At 37.8% G+C, this 10,000-nt stretch overlaps 1 protein-coding gene across 13 annotated transcripts in view; it reads left to right on the top strand.

Moving 5' to 3' along the window:
• LOC123507429 (glycine receptor subunit alpha-4-like) overlaps positions 1–10,000 on the top strand; it is a 142,256-nt gene that overhangs the window by 4,453 nt on the left and 127,803 nt on the right. The window lies entirely within an intron of this gene.

A 10,000-nucleotide genomic window follows, 5' to 3' on the forward strand; every position in this document is an offset into this window, starting at 1 on the left:
AAATAATAAAGAATAATAATAATAATAATAATAATAATAATAATAATAATAATAATAATAATGATAATAATAATAATAGTAATAGTAAGGATAACTCTCTCTCTCTCTCTCTCTCTCTCTCTCTCTCTCTCTCTCTCTCTCTCTCTCTCTCTCTCTCTATTAATTCTGATAAAGGCGGATTCAGGAAATGGAAGCGATGTTTTAATTAATTCAAGGCAAAAAAAAAAAAAAGAACAAAAATGAAATGATAAAGAAAAAGACTGGACAGCACAGACTCACGGGAAAGGAAGTAATATGAAAAGGGCAGGAATAATATGAAAGAAAAATGACAAAATGCAAATAAAATAGTGAAGTAAAAGGATTATGGGTGAAAAAAATAGTCATGTGTGTGTTTTTTTATGTTGTTTTTTTCTATTTATTGCTTCATTATATTTATTTTTTCTATTTATTTATCTTTATTTATGTTTATATGTTGATTTATTTTCTTACCTGTTTATTTATGTATTTCCTTATGTATTTATTCATGTGTGTGTGTGTGTGTCTGTGTGTGTGTGTGTGTGTGTGTGTGTGTGTGTGTGTGTGTGTGTGTGTGTGTGTGTGTGTGTGTGTGTGTGTTATCCCTTGCCAAATAAAGTATAACCAAGATATTTAGGAATACCTTCAATATAACAATAATAATATTTCTTTTCTAATCGGAGTTCTATAATTCTCTCTCTCTCTCTCTCTCTCTCTCTCTCTCTCTCTCTCTCTCTCTCTCTCTCTCTCTCTCTCTCTCTCTCTCTCTCTCTCTCTCTCTCTCTCTCTCTCTATTATTAGCATCATGAAAACAACTTTGCAAACACCAATTATCTCTGCCATGAGCAATTAGATGACTTACAAATCTGTCATGAATATTAAAGGATACACGAAAACCTTTAAAATATCTTGAAAACCCCAAATTTATTCCACTACACATTATTAGATCCTGTAAATAAAAAATAATCGTGAAAATGCGATATATACTTGAAAGGTACAATGTATAGGTAGGCTGATGAGTGGAACAGGCTCAGTGGTCATATTGGTAGTGGTGAGTCAACAGGGAGCTTTAAAGGAAGATCAGATAAATTTATGGATGGGGATGGTAGATAGAATTAGGTAGTTTTTCTCACACAGGGACCTCCACGTGTTGGCCTAACGTAACCTAACCTAACCTAACTCTTGTAGACTCTTGTAGATTTCCTCTTTCCTTATGTTCTGTTTTTATACCCGTAAATCCTGCACCAAGGGAACATCACTGCTCTGTACTCTTGAAAGCTTTAATTCCACTATATACTATCAAATCCTTTTAAAATTGATTAGATGAAATTAAATCCGCTTTAGATTATTAGATCTTGTAAGTCAGAAATAATTTAAAGAAGACCACGAATATTCTAAAGGTACGGTGCATAGGTTGGCATCACTGCTCTGTACTCTTGAAAACCTTAATGAATTCCACTATAAACAATCAAATCCTTTTAAAATTGATAAGTTACAAATATTGAAGAGATACAATACTAGGGTTGGCATCACTGCTTTGTACCCTTGAAAACCTTAATTAAATCCACTTTAGACAATCAAATTCTCTTAAAATTACTAAAACAAACTACAAATTTTAGAAGGTACAGTGCATAAGTTGATACCATTGTTTTGTATCCTTGAAAACCTTAATAGATTCCATTATAGACTATCAAATCCTTTTAAAATTGATAAGATAACCCTATTGAATTCCACTATAGACTATTAGATCCTATAAGTCAGAAATCATCATAAAAATACCACAGATATTCAAAAGCTACAATGCATAAGTTGGTATCACTGGTTTGTTGTCTTGAAAACTCTAACAAATTCCACTATAGACAATCAAATCCTTTTATTCCCTTCAGTACCATGACGCGTTTCCATATTCTGCTTACTATTTGGTGATTTTAAAGAGCTTCAGAAACTCATGTGGGGTATTGATAGTGAAGACTGTGGCCATGAATCTTCTGACCTCCATAGACCCTTCTAAATGTTAATAAAATCGTATAATCTTACTCAAAACACATGGTAAAAATGCGTCCCAGTTCTGTGGCCATTAATCTTCTGACCTCCATAGACCCTTCCTAATGGTAATAAAATCGTCTAATCTTACTCAAAACACGGTAAAAATGCGTCCCAGTACTGTGGCTATGAATCTTCTGACCTCCATAGACCCTTCCTAATGTCAATAAAATCAAACTCAAAACACATGGTAAAAATGCGTCCCAGTACTAAAGGGGCTAAAATTAATGCATATATTCAGCAGATACAATGCTTCAATTAGTATCATTGCTTTGTACCTCTTGAAAACTTAACTAATTTTACTGTAGATTAAATTTTGTTCAGATGAATAAGAAAACTACAAATACTCAAAGGTACATTGCATTAGTTGGCATCACTGTTTTGTACCCTTGAAAACCATGATTAATGCTACTGTAGACAAAATATTCAAAGGTACAAGGCCTGGGTTGGTATCACTGCTCGGGTCACGGAAAAGTTGGCTCGTCATAAATTTTTCCTGCTTTTATTTCTGAGTTACAGCGCCTCTCCTGTTTATAAATGCGTGCGTACATTATTCAGCGGGTGTGTTTAAACGTATTCCGAGAGAGAGAGAGAGAGAGAGAGAGAGAGAGAGAGAGAGAGAGAGAGAGAGAGAGGGGGGTACGCAGCATGTAGGAAGGGAGATAATATTTTGATCTTTTTTTTTCGACTTAGTTTGCTGGTGGATGTGTGTGTGTGTGTGTGTGTGTGTGTGTGTGTGTGTGTGTGTGTGTGTGTGTGTGTGTGTGTGTTACTGTTACCGAATTTGTACTTTTTATTAATCTATTTCTTTATTTCTTTATTCTTTCTATTTAGTGTAGTTTGAAATGAAGAGCGTGGGATTATTGGTAATGTTATTGCTTTCATCTTCTCTTTCTTCTTCTTGTTCTTGTTCTTGTTCTTGTTCTTGTTCTTGTTCTTGTTCTTGTTCTTGTTCTTCTTTTCTTCTTCTTCTTCTTCTTCTTCTTCTTCTTCTTCTTCTTCTTCTTCTTCTTCTTCTTCTTCTTCTTATTATTATTATTATTATTATTATTATTATTATTATTATTATTATTATTATTATTATTATTATTATTATTATTGTTGTTGTTGTTGTTGTTGTTGTTGTTGTTGTTGTTTTTCTTCTTCCTTTTCCTTCTTCGTTTTGCTTCTTCTTTTTCTTCTTCTTTTTTTTTCTTCTTTCTTCTTCTTCTTCTTCTTCTTCTTCTTCTTCTTCTTCTTCTTCTTCTTCTTCTTCTTCTTCTTCTTCTTCTTCTTCTTCTTCTTCTTCTTCTTCTTCTTCTTCTTCTTCTTCATGATTACTAGAATATATTTTCCTTCCGTTATCTTTTTTTTATTTTATTTTATTTTATTTATGTATATCGTTTTATTGAGTCATGTATTTGCTACGGATATTTATTTTAAGTCATTTTTATCTTACTGCTCACTTATTGCCCTTATTTCTCCTTCATTCTCTAGTTATTCCTCTTCATTCTTCGTTCATTTATCATTCATTTCCTGTTTCATTCTTCTCATTTCTCTCTCATTCCTCTCATTCCCCTGTCACTCCTTTCTCACTTCTTTCATTCCTGTTATATTTGATCTTTCATTTCTCTTCCAATCCTCTCTCATTCCTCACTCATTCCTCTTAGTCATTACTCTCATTCCTCTTTCCTTCCTTTTTCATCCCTCTCTTATTCTTCTTTCATTCCTTGTTTCTTGTCCTCTTTCATTCCTTTCATTCCTCAATCATTCTTCTTTTTCCTCACTCTTTGCACATACATTTTTCTCTCATTCCGCTTCCTTTTCTCATTCATTTCTCTTTCATTCCTCCAATTCCTTCTCTCATTCCTCTTGCATTCTTCATTCATTTCTTTCTCATTCGTCCAATTCACCACTCATTCCTCTCTCATTCCTCTAATTCACCACTCATTCCTCTCATTCCTCATGCATTCCTCTTTCATTTCTCTCTCATTCCTCTAATTCATCACTCACTCTTCACTCATTCCTCACTTATTCCTCTCTCATTCCTCTCTCATTTCTACTCATTCCTTTCATTCTTCACTCATTCCTCATTAAAGTGAAGGAAGACTCAGACTGCAACACTCAAACAGAACACTGCATTCCATTGTATTGCGTGTGTCTCAGTGGTGTCCAGGCGATGGTGTCAATACAGTGTTGCCAGCAGGTGTGATTCGAGCAGGTGTTGCAGAGGTCAGGTGTTGCATAATCCAGGTGTTACATAGGCAGGTTGTGTCATCAATAACCTTCATCTCACACACGTAATGACAACACGACAAGAAACATGACCATTTTTCTATTTTTTTCTTTCTCTTTTCTTTTTTCTTTTTTTTTCGTTTAGTTTGTGGTGGACATGTGTTTTGATTTTTGTGCTCTCTCTCTCTCTCTCTCTCTCTCTCTCTCTCTCTCTCTCTAGTAAGAATCGTAATAGTAGTAGTAGTAGTACGTCAGCCATAGAAGAAGAAAAAAACAATAATATCACGAATTAATATCTTAACCACCACAAAAAAAATAAAGAAAAAAACACACACACACACACACACACACACACACACACACACACACACACACACACACACACACACAAATTTAGAAAAACCCACCAGTGAGACCCACCAGACACTCAGTAGAAGCATACATCACTATTCCCACTGTACGAGCCCCCATTGCTGGTCACGGCCGGGAGAGCCATCAGAACCATCGACTTCCCTCGTGGCGCAGATGTAAACAAAGGTGTGATGGGCGAGGCACGTGGCAGGCTGAGCGGCGCCTTACATAGTGGTAGTGACGGATGGCGCCTTGAGTGGCCTGCTTGCTGGTGTGCTGGTGCGCTTGTGTGGTGGTGTGGTGGTGTGGTGGTTCGCCTGCCTCGCAATGGTGATGGAAGAGAGAAGAATGCGGTGTAAGAGAAGGAGGAAGAGAAAGAGAAGGAAAAAGAATAACTCGATATGAGGAGAAGTGTGATAATGCGGACTTGGTGGAAAAGAAGAAAGAAAATAAGTTTGAAAAGGAGAGAATGAAGAGGAGAAACATACAAAAGATGATAGAGAAAGAGTAAGAAGAAAATATATTAGGTAGAAGAGAAGGAGGAAAGGGAGAATTTAGAAGAGGAAAAGGAGGGACTATAGAAGAGAAGGAGGAGGAAAAGGAGAAACTAAATAGAAGAAAAGGAGAAAGGGAAAGAAAACGGAGATAAAAGTTATAGAGAAGAAAGAGAAACGAAACTAAGAATAAAAAACGGGAGAGAAGACTTAGTAGAGAAGGAGAGAGAGAGAGAGAGAAAAGTGAAAGAAGAGGAGGAGAAAAGAGAAAAAGCAGCTTATAGAAGAAAAGAAAGAGAAAGGAGAGAAAAAAGAGGGATTTTATATTTATTTAGCCATTATTGTTTTTGTCTTGCTCTGTTTATGCCTTACGTAAATATATTTTTGTACTTTTTTCCTTATTATTTTAGCCAACCCTCGTGTTCTCGGGGGAAAATAAGACGTGACACTTATTTACTTTATTTATTTTTTCCTCCAGTTAATAATAGTCGTAGTAGAGGAAACAAAAAGAGGAAAAAGTAAGATAATGAGGTTTTCTAAAGATTTACTGAGTGATATAGCTAAGTGAATAAATGACGTAGATAAAACACAAGGAAAAAAATTAATTGATGAAGGAAAGATATGATATTGACCAGCAGACAGACAGAGAGAGAGAGAGAGAGAGAGAGAGAGAGAGAGAGAGAGAGAGTGAGTGAGAGAGTTTTAAACGAAGATAAACGTTTCTTTCCCCTCACATCCCATCTCTTCCTTCCCTCCCTCCCCATCTCTTCCATTTACTTCTTACCTCTTGTCTCAGGTTTCCCCTACAGACCCATTTCCTTCCCTTCCTGGCCCCCTTCCTCTCACTCCTCCTCAACCCCCTACTCCTCCTCCTCCTCCTCCTCCCTAGAAAGTACGAGGTTAGAAAGATTCCTTTAGTAGAACAAATGGCAAGATGTCTCAAATCATTGGTACTATTCTGCCTCTTGATTTTATTCCCCAGAGAGAGAGAGAGAGAGAGAGAGAGAGAGAGAGAGAGAGAGAGAGAGAGAGAGAGAGAGAGTTTTACATTTGGGTTATTTCAGTCTCAATGTAACTTTTTTTTCTCATCTAAACACATTTCGTTTCCTTCCTATTCTTCTTTTTTCTTCTTTTCTCTCGTGTTTCTCTTCCTAACTTTCTTATTTATTTGTTTATTTTTATCCTTGCAATTTCCTTCCTGTCTACGCAGTGCTGCATTTCTCCTCCTGCTCTTCTTCCTCTTCTTCCCTTCTGCCTCTCTTTACAGCTTCCTGTCTAGCTTGCACACTGCTGTACACTACATCTTGCAGTCTCCCTCACCTTATAAACACGGAGCTTGGGCAAACCAGAATGACAATAGAAAACTAGGTAGGTTAGTTACACATACACCACCTCTTTCTGCTTCTCTAGTCTTATCAACACGACAAAGCAAAGCAGAATAATAATAGAAAAGTAGAGAGATTATAATGCAGTTTCTCTTAACTTATAAACATGAGAACAAAGTGAGGCAGAGCAACAACAGAAAACTAGCGAGGTTAGGAGACGTGGCGTTAACCTACTACCTACACTAACTCTCCCAGGTTCTCTTATAGACTCGAGAAAGAAGTGAAAAAAAAGTGGGAGAAAGCTAGAGAGAGAGTGTGGATGTGCCTCTGTCAGCTCGTTTACTTCTTGCAGCTTCCCTTTCCTTATAAACACTAGGAAATTAAACTAACAATAGGAAAACATAGTGAGATTAAGCGCTATATTCTTAAACACTTCCCTTCTCTCACGGCGACCATTTTGAAGGACCACAGAGACAATTAGCCGAGTCATAAAGGTAATTTGTCGTGTTGGTAATGCAGAAACCTTGTAAACATGGCGCTAGTATTACAGAAACACCCTTAGTAACCCGTGTAACTTCAACTAGAACTCTGAAAATAGGAAGGTTAGGCGAAGAAGTGTTTCAGAATGTGAGCCTAACACGTGTGGTAATAAAAATAGTAATAGAAAAAGTAGAAACATTAGTACTGGCTTATCTCTCTGCAGTGAAAAGTAACATTAAGAAAGTAGAAAGATTAGTGAGTGTGGGTTACTTCCCTGCAACTGAATAGAACAATAGGAAGCAGTAGAAAGACATGAACGTGTATCTACTATCTCCCCGGATCAAAACACAGTAATGATAAGGTAGAAAGATTAGCACCTGCGTTATATCTCACCACAACAGTATAAACCAACAATAGAAAGATATGAACGTGTATCTTGTAGCTCCTCTTGTGTACCTTGCATCCTCCATCAAGCACAGTAATAGTAAAATAGAAAGATAAACACATAAGTTATATCCCACTACAACAGGATAGATCAACAATAGAAGTAGAAAGATATGAACGTGTGGCTTGTGCATCTCCTATTTCCCATCAAAGCACAGTAACAATAGAGAGATGGGAGAAAACGTGGCTACAGCCTATCACTGCCCTAGTCTTCTACTACGTCAAGTCCCAATGCAGTTAGCTTGGCCCAGTAAAACACACTATATTTAATACCCACGAACACAACTTTTTGGCTGCCCTGTACCAGTACTTGCCGCAGTAATATTATGGTACTAGTGGAGAGGGTACACTTTCCCTGCCTTCTGTAAGCTTGCCAAAATTTAACCCTGAGAGAGAGAGAGAGAGAGAGAGAGGAGGGAGACATGGAGGGTGTAAGATCAAACAGGGAAAAAAACAATGTCTCGCAACTTTCCCCCCGTGTTAGGTTGCCGTGTGTCGCTATCTGTCGGTGGAATACATCGTTATTTTAGCCTCCCACTCCACTTTCCTGCAATGGAGAGGGAGTGGAGAGAAAGAGATAGAGTGCAGCGAGAGAGAGAGGTGCAGATTAATCCACCTCCGTTAAGTGGAGTGTCGTGGCCTTTGGGAAATTTTGTAAAGGGAAAATGTTGATGTTTTTTTTTTTTTTTCTCTGTTTATTTTTTGTTCATTATTGTGGTGTGGAAATGTTAAATTGTTTCGTTTTTGTTTTTGTTTTGTTTATCTGGAATTTTAAATGTTGGTACTACTACTACTACTACTACTACTACTACTACTACTACTACTACTACTACTACTACTACTACTACTACTACTACTACTACTACTACTACTACTACTACTACTACTACTACTACTACTACTACTATAAGACCACGAGAGAGAGAGAGAGAGAGAGAGAGAGAGAGAGAGAGAGCTGGGTGGATGTGGGCTTATGTTCAAGAATTCGGGCGCACTTTACACACACACACACACACACACACACACACACACGTATATAGCAAGTCTCATCCGTGCTTGGGTCTGTGACTGTTTGCTCTCTCTCTCTCTCTCTCTCTCTCTCTCTCTCTCTCTCTCTCTCTCTCTTCCAGGTGGTGTGTAATGTTTCCCTAAGGCCTTGGCACCTGAAAGAGAGAGAGAGAGAGAGAGAGAGAGAGAGAGAGAGAGAGAGAGAGAGATGGGAGATGATTTGTCAAGGCATATGGTCCAGTACGTCTCTCTCTCTCTCTCTCTCTCTCTCTCTCTCTCTCATCAACACGCACACATAATACATATTGACTTCCACCACGTGTGTGTGTGTGTGTGTGTGTGTGTGTGTGTGTGTGTGTGTGTGTGTGTGTGTGTGTGTGTGCGCATGCGTGCGTGTGTTTGTGCGCGCTAATCCAGTAAACCCAGCAAGGAATCAGGTCACAATCTTTATTATAGTTGTAACCAATTCTCTCTCTCTCTCTCTCTCTCTCTCTCTCTCTCTCTCTCTCTCTCTCTCTCTCTCTCTCTCTCTAAGGGCAAAACAAGAATGAGACCATGACTATAAAACATGAGAGAGAGAGAGAGAGAGAGAGAGAGAGAGAGAGAGAGAGAGAGAGAGAGAGAGAGAGAGAGATGTGACTGTGTGTAAAAATGAGACACGAGGGAAAGGTCTCTCTCTCTCTCTCTCTCTCTCTCTCTCTCTCTCTCTCTCTCTCTCTCGCACAAAGGAAATAAAAGGAGACACGCTTGGCACAGTTTCGCAGTAAAAGAAAAAAGAAAAGAGAGAAAAAAAAAAGAAAAGATGCATGCAAGTCTTGGCAGTTTGCTTTTTCCTTCCTTCCTTCCTTCCTTCCTTCCTTCCTTCCTTTCTTCCTTCCTTCCTTCCTTCCTTCCTTCTTTCCTTTCTTTTTCCCTTAATTCCTTCGTTCATTTCCTCTTTTCCTCCTTTTCTTAATTTTTCTCTTTTTTCTCCCTCCGTTCTTCTTTTCCTACTTAATTCCGTCTTTTCTTCCCTTTTTCTTTTCTTTAATCTTTTACCTCTTTCTTTCTTATTCTTTCTTATTTTCTTTCCTTCATTTCTTCCATTCGTTCTTAACTTTTCTGTTTGTGTTTTTCCTTTACGCTAACAATTTTCTTTCCTTTGATCATCTTGGTGTGTGTGTGTGTGTGTGTGTGTGTGTGTGTGTGTGTGTGTGTGTGTGTGTGTGTGTGTAGGAAATGAAACTTTGAAACTTGAGAAAAGGGGAAAAACAGGAGATGAGGAGAAATGAGAAGAAGAGGAAGAGGAGGAAGAGGAGGAAGAGGTAAATTAGAAGAGGAAGTATTAATTTTCACTATACCCTAAAAAGTCTTCAGTTATGCATACTTATATTGAACTAAATAGAGACAGGTAGACGAGAGTGAATAGAGGTAAGGTGTACAGAAGAAATACAGGTAGAGGGACACCTGAGAGGGACTTGGTGACCGCGCAAGAGAAGCATAGGATCAGATACTACGATAAGGCACAAGGGACAAAGTGCTGAGCGTACGTGAAGGTACTTGGCTTAGGTTTACGGATTGCTCTTCTTCTTTTGCATTCCTTTGTCTCGTAGATCTTTATTTCACTGCGTTGTTTTTATATATTTT

This window comes from Portunus trituberculatus, chromosome 22 (genome assembly GCF_017591435.1).
Source record: "Portunus trituberculatus isolate SZX2019 chromosome 22, ASM1759143v1, whole genome shotgun sequence".
Lineage (NCBI taxonomy): Eukaryota > Metazoa > Arthropoda > Malacostraca > Decapoda > Portunidae > Portunus > Portunus trituberculatus.